General features: G+C 36.4%; 1 long non-coding RNA gene across 2 annotated transcripts in view; it reads right to left on the bottom strand.

Moving 5' to 3' along the window:
- The window catches only part of LOC118542114 (uncharacterized), a 235,307-nt gene that overhangs the window by 145,943 nt on the left and 72,834 nt on the right, over nucleotides 1-16,530 (bottom strand). Inside the window, exon 3 of one of the 2 annotated variants that reach the window (XR_013447902.1) lies at nucleotides 15,479-15,503. The exons of the other annotated variant lie outside the window; for it this stretch is intronic. This is a non-coding gene — a long non-coding RNA (uncharacterized LOC118542114). The remainder of the gene's footprint in view (nucleotides 1-15,478; nucleotides 15,504-16,530) is intronic. 2 annotated transcript variants of the gene reach the window in all.

The raw sequence follows: 16,530 nt of genomic DNA, 5'->3' as shown, positions 1-16,530 counted from the left end.
TTATGTGATTTAAACAGGATTCTTCTGTACCTGAAAAAAAATGTGTATTCTCTTTTTCTTGGAAGGAATGTTTTCTATATATTTTTAGAACTACAAATTCTGAAGTACCCTTCTAAAAAATGTTCTTGTTGAAAAAAATAATAACTTTAACTGAGGGTACTTGTTTAACATAAAGAATATCAGAGGAGAGGTAGGTGGAGTGATGGATGAAATAGGTGAAGGGGATTAAGAGTATGCTTGTGATGAGCACTGAAGATGACTATATTATATACCTGAAACTAATATAACACTATATGTTAACTATATTGGAATTAAAAGTAAAAACTTAATTTAAAAAAACATCTTAAAGTAGAAATATCTTGGGGCTCAGTTGGTTAAGCGGCTGCCTTCGGCTCAGGTCATGATCCCAGGGTCCTGGGATCGAGCCCCACATCAGGCTCCCTGTTCAGCGAAGAGCCTGCTTCTCCCTCTCCCTCTGTCTGCCGCTCTGCCTACTTGTGCTCTCTCTCTATCTCTGTCGAATAAACAAATAAAAATCTTTAAAAAAAAAAAAGAAAGAAATATCTTGAAACAAATGAAAATGGAGCACAACATACCAAACATGATAGGATGCTGCAAAAACAACCCCATGAGGGAATTTTATAGTAATAAATGCATACGTTAAAAACAGATACATACTCTAATAAATAATCTCACCTTATACTTCAAGGCACCACAAAAAGGAGAACAAATTAAGGGCAAAGTTAGCAAAGGGAAGGAAATAACAGGATCAGAGTGGAAATAAATAATATAGAGATAAGGAAAACAATAGAAAATATCAGTAAAACTAAGAGCAGGCTTTTTGAAAAGATAAAATTGACAAACATTAGCTAGACTAAGAAAAAAGTAGAAGCCCCAAATATAATAAGAAAGAAGAGGCATTACAACTTATGCCATAGGAATACATAGAATTATGAGAAACTACTATGAACAACAATTATATGCCAATAAATTGGATAATCTAAAATAAATTGATAAATTATTAGAAACATATGACTTCTAGTACAATGTTGAACGACAGTGGTGAGAGTGGGCATCCTTGTCATGTTCCTGACCTTAAGGGAAAAGCTTTCAGTTTTTTCCCATTGAGAATGATATTCACTGTGGGCTTTTTGTAGATATCTGGCTTTTATGATATTGAAGTATGTTCCCTCTATCCCTACACTGTGAAGAGTTATAATCAAGAAAAGATGCTGTATTTTGTCCAATGCTTTTTCTGTTATCAATTGAGAGGATCATATGATTCTTGTCCTTTCTTTTATTAATGGGATGAATCACGTTGATTGATTTGCAAATGTTGAACAACGCTTGTATCAAAGGAATAAATCCCACTTGGTCGTGGTGAATAATCCTCATAATGTATTGTTGGAGTACATTGGCTATTATCTTGGTGGGTATTTTGATATCCATGTTCATCAGGGATACTGGTCCATAATTATCCTTTTTGATGGGGTCTTTGTCTGGTTTTGGGATCAAGGTAATGCTGGCCTCATAGAATGAGTTTGGAAGTTTTCCTTCCATTTCTATTTTTTGAAATAGCTTCAGTAGAATAGGTATTATTTCTTCTTTAAATGTTTGAAAGAATTCACATGGAAAGTCATCTGGCCCTGGACTCTTGTTTTTTTGGGAGGTTTTTGATTACTGCTTCAAATTCCTTGCTGGTTATGGGTCAGTTCAGATCTTCTAGTTCTTCCTGTTTCAGTTTTAGTAGTTAATAAGCTCCCAGGAATGCATCCATTTCTTGCAAATTGCCTAATTTGTTGGCATATAGTTGCTGATAATATATTCTTAAAATTGATTGTATTTCCTTGGTATTGGTCGTGATCTCTCCTCTTTCATTCATGATTTTATTAATTTGGGTCCTTTCTCTTTTCTTTTAGATAAATCTGGCCATGGGTTTATCAATCTTATTAATTCTTTCAAAGAACCAGCTTCTAGTTGTGTTGATCTGTTCTACTGTTCTTCTGGTTTCTATTTCATTGATTTCTGCTCTAATCTTTATTATTTCTCTTCTCCTGCTGTGTTTAAACTTTATTTGCTGTTCTTTCTCCAGCTCCTTTAGGTGTAAGGTAAGCATGTGTATTTGAGATTTTTCTAATTTTTTGAGAGAGGTTTGTATTGCAATGTACTTCCCTCTTAGGACTGCCTTTGCTGTATCCCAAAGGTTTTGAACTGTTGTGTTTTCATTTTTATTAGTTTCTATGAATTTTTAAAATTCTCCTCTAATTTCCTGGTTGACCCACTCATTCATTAGTAAGATGCTCTTTAACCTCCAAATGCTGGAAGGTTTGAAGTATTTGAGGTTGAAAGGCCTAGCCTCAGCAATCAGACAACAAAAAGAAATAAAAGGCATTCAAATTGGCAAGGAAGAAATCAAACTATCACTCTTTGCAGATGACACGATACTTCACGTGGAAAACCCAAACACTTCATCCCAAAATTGCTAGAACTCATACAGCAATTCAGCAATGTGTGAGGATACAAAATCAATGCACAGAAATTAGTTGCATTTCTATACACTAACAATGAAACTGAAGAAAGAGAAATTAAGGAATTGATCCCATTTATAATTGCACCAAAAACCAGAAAATACCTAGGAGTAAACCTAACCAAAGAGGTAAAGGATCTGTACTCTAAAAACTGCAGGACACTTATGAAAGAAATTGAGGAAGACACAAAGAGATGGAAAAACATTCCATGCTCATGAACTGGAAGAATAAATACTGTTAAAATGTCTGTGCTACCTAGAACGATCTACACATTCAATGCAATCCTTATCAAAATGCCATCAACTTTTTTCACAGAACTGGAACAAATAATCCTAAAATTTGTATGGAACCAGTCAACACCCTGAATAGCCAAAGTAATTGTTGAAAAAGAAAACCAAAGCTGGTGGCATTACAATTCCAGACTTCAAGCTCTATTATAAAGCTGTAATCATCAAGACAGTATGGTACTGTCACAAAAAAAAGACACATAGATTAATGGAACAGAACAGAGAGCCCAGAAATAGACCCTCAATTCTATGGTCAACTAATCTTTGACAAAGCAGGAAAGAATACCCAATAGAAAAAAGACAGTCTCTTCAACAAATGGTGCCTGGAAAATTGGACAGCCCCATGCAGAAGAATGAAACCAGACCATTCTCTTACACCATACACAAAGATAAACTCAAAATGGATGAAAGACCTAAATGTGACACAGGAATCCATCAAAATCCTAGAGAAGAACACAGGCAGTAAACTCTTCAACATCAGCCTCAGCAACTTCTTGCTAGACATATGTCCAAAGGCAAAGGAAACAGGAGCAAAAAATGAACTATTGGAACTTCATCAAGATAAAAAGCTTCTGCACAGCAAAGGAAATAGTCAACAAAACTAAAAGGCAACCTATGGAATGGGAAAAGATATTCACAAATGACATATCAGATATCTAAGATATATAAAGAACTTACCAAATTCAACATCCAAAAACAAATAATCCAGTCAAGAAATGGGCAGAAGACCTGAACAGACACTTCTCCAAAGAAGACATGCAAATGGCCAACAGACACATGAAAACATACTCCACATCACTCATCATCAGGGAAATACAAATCAAAGTCACGGGAGTAGAAGACCTGGATTTCGTCTCCTCTCAGGAATACAGCTGGATAGGGATCAAACCATTCTGAACACCTACGAACTCAACAGAAGATCAAAGAAAAGAACAGCAACAACTCTCTGAACAGAAAAGCGACCACTTTCTGGAAGGTAGGACGTGCGGAGAAGTGAATCCGAGGCGTTATTCGGGAGGATAGACGGCGGGGGAGGGGCCTCCTTCCGCCGCTTCTGGCAAGTGATAGAGCCACGGAGCACAAAATCGGAACTTTTAGAAGTCGGCTCCGCTGAGGGACGTCACTCTGGTGGTGAAGTGGTGGGTGGAACCCTCATGGGACAGTGTGGTCTCAGGACCCTCGGGGTCACAGAAAGACCGGGGGTGCCTGAGTGCGGCAGAGCTCCCAGGTATCGGAGCAGGGAAGCCGGCTGCAGAGACAGAGCCCAGGCGTGGGCTCTCAGCTCGGGGTTGCTATAAACCGTGATCCACGGCACAGTCGGGCCACTGCTCCTCCAGCAGGGACCCAACAAGCGGCAGATCCGGGGAGATTCACCTTCTTCCCCCGGGAGGAGAGGTGCAGGAGCGCACCGCGGGGATCTGCTGGGTTTGGAGACTCCACGCAGGGTCGGGTGCCAGATAGAAAGGCGCGGTCACAGGCCGGGTGAGCGCAGAGTGTGGCCGGAGACCGGGGAGACGGGAGTGACTGACTGCTTTTCTCTGGGGGCTCGCTGAGGAGCAGGACCCCGAGTTCTCGGCTCCTCCGGGGCGGAGACTGGGAGGCCGCCATTTTCACTCTCCGCCTCCAAAGCTGTACGGAAAGCTTGCAGGGAACAAAAGCTCCGGAGAGCAAACCCGAGCAGATTACTTAGCCCGGACCGGCAAGGACAGGGCAATTCTGCCTCCGGCAAAGATGTTTGGGAACCACGGCAACAGGCCCCTCCCCCAGAAGATCAGCGAGAACAGCCAGCCAAGACCAGGTTTACCGATCAATGAGAACGGCAGAACTCCAGCGCTAGGGGAATACTGCACATAGAATTCATGGCTTTTTTACCATGATTCTGTAGTCTTTCAAAGTAAATTATTTTTTTTAACTGTCTTTTTTTCTTTTTTCTTTTTTTCTTTTTTTTTGAATTTTTCTTTTTCCGTTTTTCAACCAACATCTTATCAATCCCTTTTTTTAAAAAAAATATTTTTATTTTTCATTTTTAAAGTCATATTCTATCCCTTCATAGTCGTTACCCGTATTTTTGGCATATATATAAAAGTTGTTCTCTCTTTAAAATCTTGAGATAGTTTCTTCTAACAGATCAAAATATACTCTAAATCTCTAGTGTATGGTTTTTTTCTACTCCCCTGCCTGATCAAATTCTCTCCCTTTTTTCTTTCTTTTTTTTTTTAATCCTCTTCTTTCTTTTTTCAAACAACTTATCAAATCCTTTTATAAAATTTTTTATAATTTCCATCTTTACAGTCATATTCCATCCCTTCATCATATCAACCCTTATTTTTGTACATATATAAGTTTTTCTTTCTTTAAAATTTTGGGAGGGACTTTCTTTTAACAGACCAAAATACACCCAAAATCTAGTGTGTGGCACTGATCTATAAACCAGCCTGATCATATTTGGTCACATTCTGTTTTTGTTTTGTTTTGTTTTGTTCTGCTTTTGTTTGTTTTTATCTTTATCTTTATCTTTATCTTTTTCTTTTTTCTTTTTTCCTTTCTTTTTCTTTTTTCTCTCTTTCCCTTTCTTTTCCCACTGCTTCAGGTCTTTTCTGATTTGTTTAGAGTATATTTTCTGGGGACGTTGTTACCCTGCTAGCATTTTGTTCTCTCATTAATCTATTCTCCTCTGCACAAAATGACAAGACAGAAAAAATCACCTCAACAAAAAGAACAAGAGGTAGTACCGACTGCCAGGGACCTACTCAATACGGACAGTAGTACGATGTCAGATCTAGAGTTCATGATCATCACTTTAAAGATACTAGCTGGGCTTGAAAAAAGCATGGAAGTTATTAGAGAAACCCTTTCTGGAGAAGTAAAAGAACTAAAATCTAACCAAGTAGAAATCAAAAAGGCTATTAATGAGGTGCAATCAAATATGGGGGCGCTAACTGCTAGGATAAATGAGGCAGAAGAAAGAATCAGTGAGATAGAAGACCAAATGATGGAAAATCAAGAAGCTGAGAAAAAGAGAGATAAACAACTACTGGATCACGAGGGCAGAATTCAAGAGATAAACGATACCATAAGACGAAACAACATTAGAATAATTGGGATCCCAGAAGAAGAAGAAAGAGAGAGAGGGGCAGAAGCTATAATGGAGCAAATTATAGCAGAGAACTTCCCTAATTTGGGGAAGGAAACAGGCATCAAAATCCAGGAAGCACAGAGAACCCCACTCAAAATCAATAAAAATAAGTCAACACCCCAACATCTAATAGGAAAACTTACGAGTCTCAGAGACAAAGAGAAAATCCTGAAAGCAGCTTGGGAGAAGAGATATGTAACCTACAATGGTAGAAACATTAGATTGGCAACAGACTTATCCACAGAGACCTGGCAGGCCAGAAAGGACTGGCAGGACATATTCAGAGCACTAAATGAGAAAAATATGCAGCCAAGAATACTATATCCAGCTAGGCTGTCATTGAAAATTGAAGGAGAGATAAAAAGCTTCCAGGACAAACAAAAACTAAAGGAATTTGCAAACACGAAACCAGCCCTACAAGAAATCTTGAAAGGGGTCCTCTAAGCAAAGAGAGAGCCTAAAAGCAACATAGACCAGAAAGGAACACAAACAATATACAGTAACAGTCACTTTACAGGCAATACAATGGCACTAAATTCATATCTTTCAACAGTTACCCTGAATGTAAATGGGCTAAATGCCCCAATCAAAAGACACAGGCTATCAGATTGGATTAAAAAACAAGACCCATCGATATGCTGTCTGCAAGAGACTCATTTTAGACCCAAAGACACCCCCAGATTTAAAGTGAGGGGGTGGAAAACCATTTACCATGCTAATGGACACCAAAAGAAAGCTGGGGTGGCAATCCTTATATCAGACAAATTAGATTTTAAACCAAAGACTGTAATAAGAGATGAGGAAGGACACTATATCCTACTTAAAGGGTCTATCCAACAAGAAGATCTAACAATTGTAAATATCTATGCCCCTAACATGGGAGCAGCCAATTACATAAGGCAATTAATAACAAAAGCAAAGAAACACATTGACAACAATACAATAATAGTGGGGGACTTTAACACCCCCCTCACTGAAATGGACAGATCGTCTAAGCAAAAGATCAACAAGGAAATAAAGACTTTAAATGACACACTGGACCAAATGGACTTCACAGACATATTCAGAACATTCCATCCCAAAGCAATGGAATACACATTCTTCTCTAGTGCCCATGGAACATTCTCCAGAATAGATCACATCCTAGGTCATAAATCACGTCTCAACCGGTACCAGAAGATTGGGATCATCCCCTGCATATTTTCAGACCACAATGCTTTGAAACTAGAACTCAATCACAAGAGGAAAGTCGGAATGAACTCAAATCCATGGAGGCTAAAGAGCATCCTACTGAAGAATGAATGGGTCAACCAGGAAATTAAAGAAGAATTTAAAAAATTCATGGAAACCAATGAAAATGAAAACACAACTATTCAAAATCTTTGGGATACAGCAAAGGCAGTCCTAAGAGGAAAGTATATAGCAATACAAGCCTTTCTCAAGAAACAAGAAAGGTCTCAAGTACACAACCTAACCCTACACCTAAAGGAGCTGGAGAAAGAACAGCAAATAAGGCCTAAACCCAGCAGGAGAAGAGAAATAATAAAGATCAGAGCAGAAATCAATGAAATAGAAACCAAAAGAACAGTAGAACAGATCAACGAAACTAGGAGCTGGTTCTTTGAAAGAATTAACAAGATTGATAAGCCCCTGGCCAGACTTATCCAAAAGAAAAGAGAAATGACCCAAATCAACAAAATCATGAATGAAAGAGGAGAAATCACAACCAACACCAAAGAAATACAAACAATTATAAGAACATATTATGAGCAACTCTATGCCAGCAAATTAGATAACCTGGAAGTAATGGATGCATTCCTAGAGATGTATCAACTACCAAAACTGAACCAGGAAGAAATAGAAAACCTGAACAGACCTATAACTACTAAGGAAATAGAAGCAGTCATCAAAAATCTCCCAAAACACAAAAGCCCAGGGCCAGATGGCTTCCCAGGGGAATTCTACCAAACATTTCAAGAAGAATTAATACCTATCCTTCTGAAACTGTTCCAAAAAATAAAAATGGAAGGGAAACTTCCAAACTCATTTTATGAGGCCAGCATTACCTTGATCCCCAAACCAGACAAAGACCCCATCAAAAAGGAGAATTACAGACCAATATCCCTGATGAACATGGATGCAAAAATTCTCACCAAAATACTAGCCAATAGGATCCAACAGTACATTAAAAGGATTATTCACCACGACCAAGTCGGATTTATCCCTGGACTGCAAGGTTGGTTCAACATCCGCAAATCAATCAACGTGATACAATACATTAACAAAAGAAAGAACAAGAATCATATGATCCTCTCAATAGATGCAGAAAAAGCATTTGACAAAGTACAGCATCCTTTCTTGATCAAAACTCTTCAGAGTATAGGGATAGAGGGTACATACCTCAATATCATAAAAGCCATCTATGAAAAACCTACAGCGAATATCATTCTCAATGGGGAAAAACTGAGAGCTTTCCCCCTAAGGTCAGGAAGGCGGCAGGGATGTCCACTATCACCACTGTTATTCAACATAGTATTGGAAGTCCTAGCCACAGCAATCAGACAACAAAAAGAAATCAAAGGCATCCAAATTGGCAAAGAAGAAGTCAAACTCTCACTCTTTGCAGATGATATGATACTTTATGTGGAAAATCCCAAAGACTCCACCCCAAAACTGCTAGAACTCATACAGGAATTCAGTCAAGTGGCAGGATATAAAATCAATGCACAGAAGTCAGTGGCATTCCTATACACCAACAACAAGTCAGAAGAAAGAGAAATTAAGGAGTCGATCCCATTTACAATTGCACCCAAAACCATAAGATACCTAGGAATAAATCTAACCAAAGAGGCAAAGGATCTGTACTCAGAAAACTATAAAATACTCATGAAAGAAATTGAGGAAGACACAAAGAAATGGAAAAACGTTCCATGCTCATGGATTGGAAGAACAAATATTGTGAAGATGTCAATGCTACCTAGAGCAATCTACACATTCAATGCAATCCCCATCAAAATACCATCCACTTTCTTCAAAGAAATGGAACAAATAATCCTAAAATTTGTATGGAACCAGAAAAGACCCCGCATAGCCAGAGGAATGCTGAAAAAGAAAAGCAAAGCTGGCGGCATCACAATTCCGGACTTCCAGCTCTACTACAAAGCTGTCATCATCAAGACAGTATGGTACTGGCACAAAAACAGACACATAGATCAATGGAACAGAATAGAGCGCCCAGAAATGGACCTTCAACTCTATGGTCAACTAATCTTTGACAAAGCAGGAAAGAATGTCCAATGGAAAAAAGACAGTCTCTTCAACAAATGGTGTTGGGAAAATTGGACAGCCACATGCAGAAGAATGAAACTGGACCATTTCCTTACACCACACACAAAAATAGACTCTAAATGGTTGAAAGACCTCAGTGTGAGAGAGGAGTCCATCAAAATCCTAAAGGAGAACACAGGTAGCAACCTCTTCGACCTCAGCCGCAGCAACTTGTTCCTAGAAACATCGCCAAAGGCAAGGGAAGCAAGGGCAAAAATGAACTATTGGGACGTCATCAAGATAAAAAGCTTTTGTACAGCAAAGGAAACAGTCAACAAAACCAAAAGACAACTGACAGAATGGGAGAAGATATTTGCAAATGACATATCAGATAAAGGGCTAGTATCCAAAATCTATAAAGAACTCATCAAACTCAACACCAAAAGAACAAAGAATCCAGTCAAGAAATGGGCAGAAGACATGAACACACATTTTTCCAAAGAAGACATCCAAACGGCCAACAGACACATGAAAAAGTGTTCAATATCGCTCGGCATCAGGGAAATCCAAATCAAAACCTCAGTGAGATACCACCTCACACCAGTCAGAATGGCTAAAATTAACAAGTCAGGAAATGACAGATGTTGGTGGGGATGCAGAGAAAGGGGAACCCTCCTACACTGTTGGTGGGAATGCAAGCTGGTGCAACCACTCTGGAAAACAGTATGCAGGTTCCTCAAAAAGTTGAAAATAGAGCTACGATACGATCCAGCAATTGCACTCCTGGGTATTTACCCCAAAGGTACAAAAGTAGGGACCCGGAAGGGTACGTGCACCCCGATGTTTATAGCAGCAATGTCCACAATAGCCAAACAGTGGAAAGAGCCAAGATGTCCATTGACAGATGAATGGATAAAGAAGATGTGGTATATATATACAATGGAATATTATGCAGCCATCAAAAGGAATGAGATCTTGCCATTTGCAACGACGTGGATGGAACTGGAGGGTATTATGCTGAGCGAAATAAGTCAAACAGAGAAAGACATGTATCATATGACCTCACTGATAGGAGGAATTCTTAATCTCAGGAAACAAACTGAGGGTTGCTGGAGTGGGGGGTGGGGTGGGAGGGATGGGGTGACTGGGTGATGGACACTGGGGAGGGTATGTGCTCTGGTAAGCACTGTGAATTGTGCAAGACTGTTGAATCTCAGATCTGTACCTCTGAAACAAATAATGCAATATATGTTAAGAAAGAAAAAAAGAAGAAGAAGAATGTAGCAGGAGGGGAAGAATGAAGGGGGGGAAATCAGAGGGGGAGAAGAACCATGAGAGACGATGGACTCTGAAAAACAAACTGAGGGTTCTAGAGGGGAGGGGTGGTGCGAGGATGGGTTAGCCTGGTGATGGGTATTGAGGAGGGCACGTTCTGCATGGAGCACTGGGTGTTATGCACAAACAATGAATCATGGAACACTATATCTAAAACTAATGATGTAATGTATGGGGATTAACATAACAATAAAAAAATTAAAAAAAAATACAAATCAAAGTCACAATGAGATACCACCTTAAACCTGTCAGAATGGCTAAAATTAACAAAACAGGAAACAATAAATGTTGGTGAGGATGATGAGAAAGGGGAACACTCTTACACTGTTGGTGGAATGCAAGCTGGTACAGCCACTTTGGAAAACAGTATGGAGGTTCCTCAAGAGGTTAAAAAAAGAGCTACCCTATGACCTAGCAATTGCACTACTAGGTATTTACCCCAAAGATACAGATGTAGTGAAACGAAGGGACACCTGCACCCCAATGTTCATAGCAACAATGTCCACAATAGCTAAATTGAGGAAGGAGCTGAGATGTCCCTCAACTGAGGAATGGATAAAGAAGATGTGGTATAAATATACAATGGAATATTACTCAGCTATCAGAAAGGATGAATACTTACCATTTGCACTGACATGGAACTGGAGGGTTTTATGCTAAGTTAAATAAGTCAGTTGGAGAAAGACAATTATCATATGATTTCACTCATATGTTAAATATAAGAAACAGTGCAGAGGACCATAAAGGAAGGGAGGGAAAACTGGATGGGAAGAAATCAGAGAGGAAGCAAACAATTAGAGACTCTTACCTATGGGAAACAAACTGGGGGTTGCTAAAGGGGAGGGGAGATCAGGTAACTGGGTGATGAGCATTAACGAGGGCATGTGATGTGATGAACACTGGGTGTTATACGCAACTGATTAATTATTGAACACTACAATTGAAACTAAAGATGTACGATGTGTTGGCTAATTGAATTTAAAGAAAAAAGAAACGTATGAGACTAGTTATAATTAAAATGGTGAAAGTTAAAGAAATTAGAAAATTGGAAAAAAGTTAAAATTGTCATTATTTGCAGATGATATGCTCTTATATACAGAAAATCCTAAAGACTCAAAATATGAATTAATCAACAAATTCAATAAAGATTCAGGATATAAAATCAACATACAGAAATCAGTTGTGACTCTACACACTAACAACTTATATCTTCACATTTAACAACAACAATAAACAAACAACTAACAAAATATCTGAAAAAGAAAGAAAACTATCCTATTCAAAATGTCATAAAAACTATAAAATACTTGGGAATAAATTTAACCAAGGAAGTGAAAAATCTGTACAATGAAGACTATAAGACTTTGACGAAAGAAATTGCAAGATACACAAACAAATGAGAAGATATTTGTGTTAATAGATTGGAAGAATTAATATTGTTTGAAATATCCATACTACCCAAAGCCATATATAGTTTCAATGCAACCCCTATCAAAATTCCAATGATGTTTTTCACAGATATGAAAAAAAACAATCCTAAAGTTTGTATGGATCCATAAAAAACTTCAAATAGCCAAACAACATTGAGAAAGAAGACCAAAGCTAGAGATATCACCCTTCCTGATTTCAAACTATACTACAAAGCTATAATAATCAAATCAATATAGTACTGGACTAAAAGCAGACATAAAGACTAATAAAACAAAACTGAGCCCCAGAAATAAACCTCCACATACACATTCAACAAATATTTGTAAATAAGCTATGAATATTTAATGGGAAAAGGACATTCTCTTCAATCAATTGTATTAGGAAAACTGGATAACCAAATACAGAAAAATGAAATTCGACCCCTATCTTACACTACTCACAAAAATTAATTGGAAATGGATTAAAGACTTGAACATAAGACTTGATAATATAAAACTCCTAGAGGAAAAGATAGGGAAGAAGGTCCCTTTTCAGCAACAATTTTCTTGTATATGACACCAAAAGCATAAGCGACAAAAGTAAAAGTCAACAAGTGGGACAATATCAAACTAAAAAAATTCTGCACTGCAAATGAAACAATCAACAATATGAAAAGCCAACCTATGAAATGGGAGAAAATATTTTCAAACCATGTATCAGGTAAGGCATTAATATCCAAAATACATAAAGAATTCATACAACTCAATAATAAAAAAAAGATTTAAAAATGAGCAGGGGAACCAAATCAACATTTTTCAAAGAAGACATCCAGGGGCACCAGGGTGGCTCAGTCGGTTAAGTGTCTGTCTTCAGCTCAGGTCATGATCCCAGGGTCCTGGGATCAAGCCCTGCATCAAGCTCCCTGCTCTCAGGAAGCTTGCTTCTCTCTCTCTCTCTTCCTCTCTCCCAGCTTGTGCACACTCTCTCTTTCTCTCTGTCTCATTCACTCTCTCTCTCTCTCAAATAAATAAATTAAATCTTTTCCAAAAATTTAAAAAGAATCTTTTAAAAAAATAAAGAAGACATCCAAATGCCCAACAGGTATATGAAAGGATGCTCAGCATCATTAATTATCAGGGAAATGTCAAATCAAAACTTCAATGAGCTATTGCCTCACATCTATTAAAATGGCCTATCATAAAGAGAAAAGAGTTAACAAGTGTTGACAAGCATGTGGCAAAAAGGGAACCCTCATGCACTGTTGTAAACTGTTGCAGTCACAATGGAAAACAGTATGGAGGTTTTTCCAAAAATTAAAAATATAACTACCATATGCTCCAACAATCTCCATTCTTGGTATATATCCAAAGAAAATGAAAACAGGATATTGAAAAGATATCTGCTCTCTCATGTTCATTGCAGAATTATTTTCAATAGCTAAGATATGGAAACAGTCTAACTGTCCATCAATGTATTAATGGATAAGGAAAATCTGATATACATATACAATGGAATATTATGCAGCCATGAGAAAGAAGAAAATCCTGTCATTTACAAAAGCATGGATGGACCTTGAGGGCATTGCTAAGTGAGATAAGCCAGACAGAGAAGGATAAATATCATATAATATCACTGAATTGTGGAGTCTAAAAAAGCCAAATTTGTAGAAAATGAGGAATAGAATGATGGTTAGAGTGTGGGAAAATTGGGGATATATTGTTAAAGGATACAAACTTGGAATCTGCAGCTGAATAAGTCCTGGAGATCTAGCACACAGCATAGCGATTATAGTCAACAATGCTGTATTATATACTTCAAAGTTGCTGAGGGTCTAGATCTCACATGTTCTCGCCACAAAAGAGAAATTATAATTATGTGAGGTGTTAGCTAATGCTACAGTGGTAATCATATTGTAACATATAAATGTATCAAATCAACACTTTATACACCTTGAACTTATACAATGGTATATGTGAATTATATCTCAATTGTTTAAAAAATTTCTAATTATAAATAGTTCTGAGAGTTTCCTCTAATTCATAGCTACTCACTTTCCTAGGATAATACTATTAGTAACTTATTAATTTGCTACTAATAACTTAGTTTTATTTTTCAGTGTTGATCTTTTATTTTTCATGTATTAAAATATTTCACAGATTGGGTACTTATCTTAAATAAGTACATTTTTAAGCTACCCAGAGAAAATGTAATAATTATTATTTAGCAACAGAACTGATCCAAGTGTGTATGTGTAACCATAGGAAAGAATAGGTATTTATTATTTGAGATATAGCATAAATATAACATGTGGTATATATACATACACACACACACACACACACACACACACACATTTTTTTTTCAAGTCCCTTTGAATATTTTAGAAGAAAATATTGAGCACTAATAAAAACCCCTTGACAATTTTCTCATCTGTTTCATTTCTGAAATTTAATCAGGACAGTTAAGATTTGTTATCTCTGTTTTTATCTACTAAAACATATTTATAAAAGCAGAGTACTTATACTATTCTATGAACCCTGCTATTATACCAGAAGTTCCCCCTTTCCCTTCATGTTAAAACTACTTAGCACCAAAGAGAACTTCTTCAGTATTCTGGATTTTCTTTCCTTATTTCTTTGTTTCCATAGTGTTTTGACATAGAGTGTTTTCTTAGTTCCCTTGATATCAGCTTTCAAAAGCAATAGAATATGAAATTATTTTAAACTTCATGCTCTTTACTTTTAATGCCTTCTACAAGTGAACTGTGTTGGTTAGAGAAATAAAACAATCTGTCTCCATATCCTCTCTCATCTTTCCCAGATCCAAATTCATCAAACCCAGGACTTTCTTATACATAAATCAATATAGTGTGAAATGTTATTTACTGTCAATAATAAAGTGGAGTGTGTGGAATGGATTAGAATGTGGCCAGAAGATATATTTGACATATAAATATAAACAGTGCTACTCTGTGATGCGAGTAGGTGAAGGTTTCCTACAAGGGGACTCTACAAAATGGTAGTGACAGCACTTTGAAGTTACAGAAGTTACAGAAGAAATGGCATGTCCTAGACTATTTTTAGTAAGAATGGTATTGTCAAGTCAGTTTGTAATAGAAAATAGAATTTTGTTTTCAAACATATGATTCCCTACTTTTTCATCCAAAACTAAATTAAATCAGCTGGAGAGCTGATTCATTTATTCAGATGTATTCTTGTTCCTTCTTTTGACCAAGAATTACATTTCAAAGATACCATAGTTGCCATTTATGAAAAACAGGGCAGGGCATAGATAGATGGAGAACTGTTGTAGGCATTATAATACTGTTTGACTTTCAACTCTGTACAAGTATTAATCTGATTAAAATTAATTTTACATAACATTTTCCTATTACTAATATATGATAAAAGTACCATATCTAGTCCTATATTTATTAACTAGAGAAAAGAAACTATTCAGTATGTGGTTAATGTGTAACTGACTAAGTATTTGGAAAAATAAAGTTAGATTCTTACCTCATGTCACCAAAATGGATTCCAACTGGAATAAAAATTTACATATAGAAATTAAAGTATAAAATACAGGGGAACAAATTTAAGGAAGAAGCCATTTTTTCCATATAATACTTAAGGTTAAAATGGGAAATCAGGATCAACAGAATTAAATACATAACAATTTAGAAATCTATATGTTACAAATACATCACAAGTAAAACAAAAACTAAACAAAAATTATTAAAGCATTTAAATATTATAAGACAAAGAATTACCAATCTTCTGAAGAATGAATATTTTTTTAAAAATCAATAGGAAATGTTAAGCATCTTTGTAGACACTTGGGCAAAATTTTAGAAGAGCTAGTTTAGATGAAAATAAATTCAATTATACGTAAATGGAGAAAATTAATTTCTCTAGAAAAACTTGAAATTAAAAAAATTAGTAAGATAATTAGACACTATTTATTGCTTCTGAAAGTCTAAATAATGCCCACTTTTGATATGGATTGTAAGTTTTTGGTTATTTTCCATGAAATATACATACAAAAGTACAGATAAAATGAACACTGATGATTTAAAGAACAAGATTAGCAACAGCGTACCCATTACCCAGTTTAAGAAACAGAACAAATTGTTACCTCACATGCCCTGTGGTAACAATTACACTTTCCTCTGCTTATCCTGAATTTTGTGTTATGATAACTCTTTTTTTAAAAATACAGTTATATTTCCAAATATTGTACATCTTTACAATATATATATCATTTATTGCATTACATTAAACAATATGCCATTTCTTTTATTAACAATTTTACATACTCTAAGCTTCTTTCTTTAACTTGCTACTGTCTTTTAATGTAAGTGTTTTGAACTTTATCCACATTGCTACATGTAGTTGTAGTTCATTTGTGAAGCCGTATAGATGCACTCAAATATATGTATATATTTTACTCCCAATAGAGACTTATATTTAAGACTTATACTTAAATATAAAGGAAAAACTTTTCTTTTTCCTTTAATGTTTCTATGAGAAATCCTACAATTCACCTTAAAATGTCACATATGCAAAGG

This window comes from Halichoerus grypus, chromosome 5 (genome assembly GCF_964656455.1).
Source record: "Halichoerus grypus chromosome 5, mHalGry1.hap1.1, whole genome shotgun sequence".
Classification (NCBI taxonomy): domain Eukaryota; kingdom Metazoa; phylum Chordata; class Mammalia; order Carnivora; family Phocidae; genus Halichoerus; species Halichoerus grypus.
This window is presented reverse-complemented; position numbering and strand designations above follow the sequence as displayed.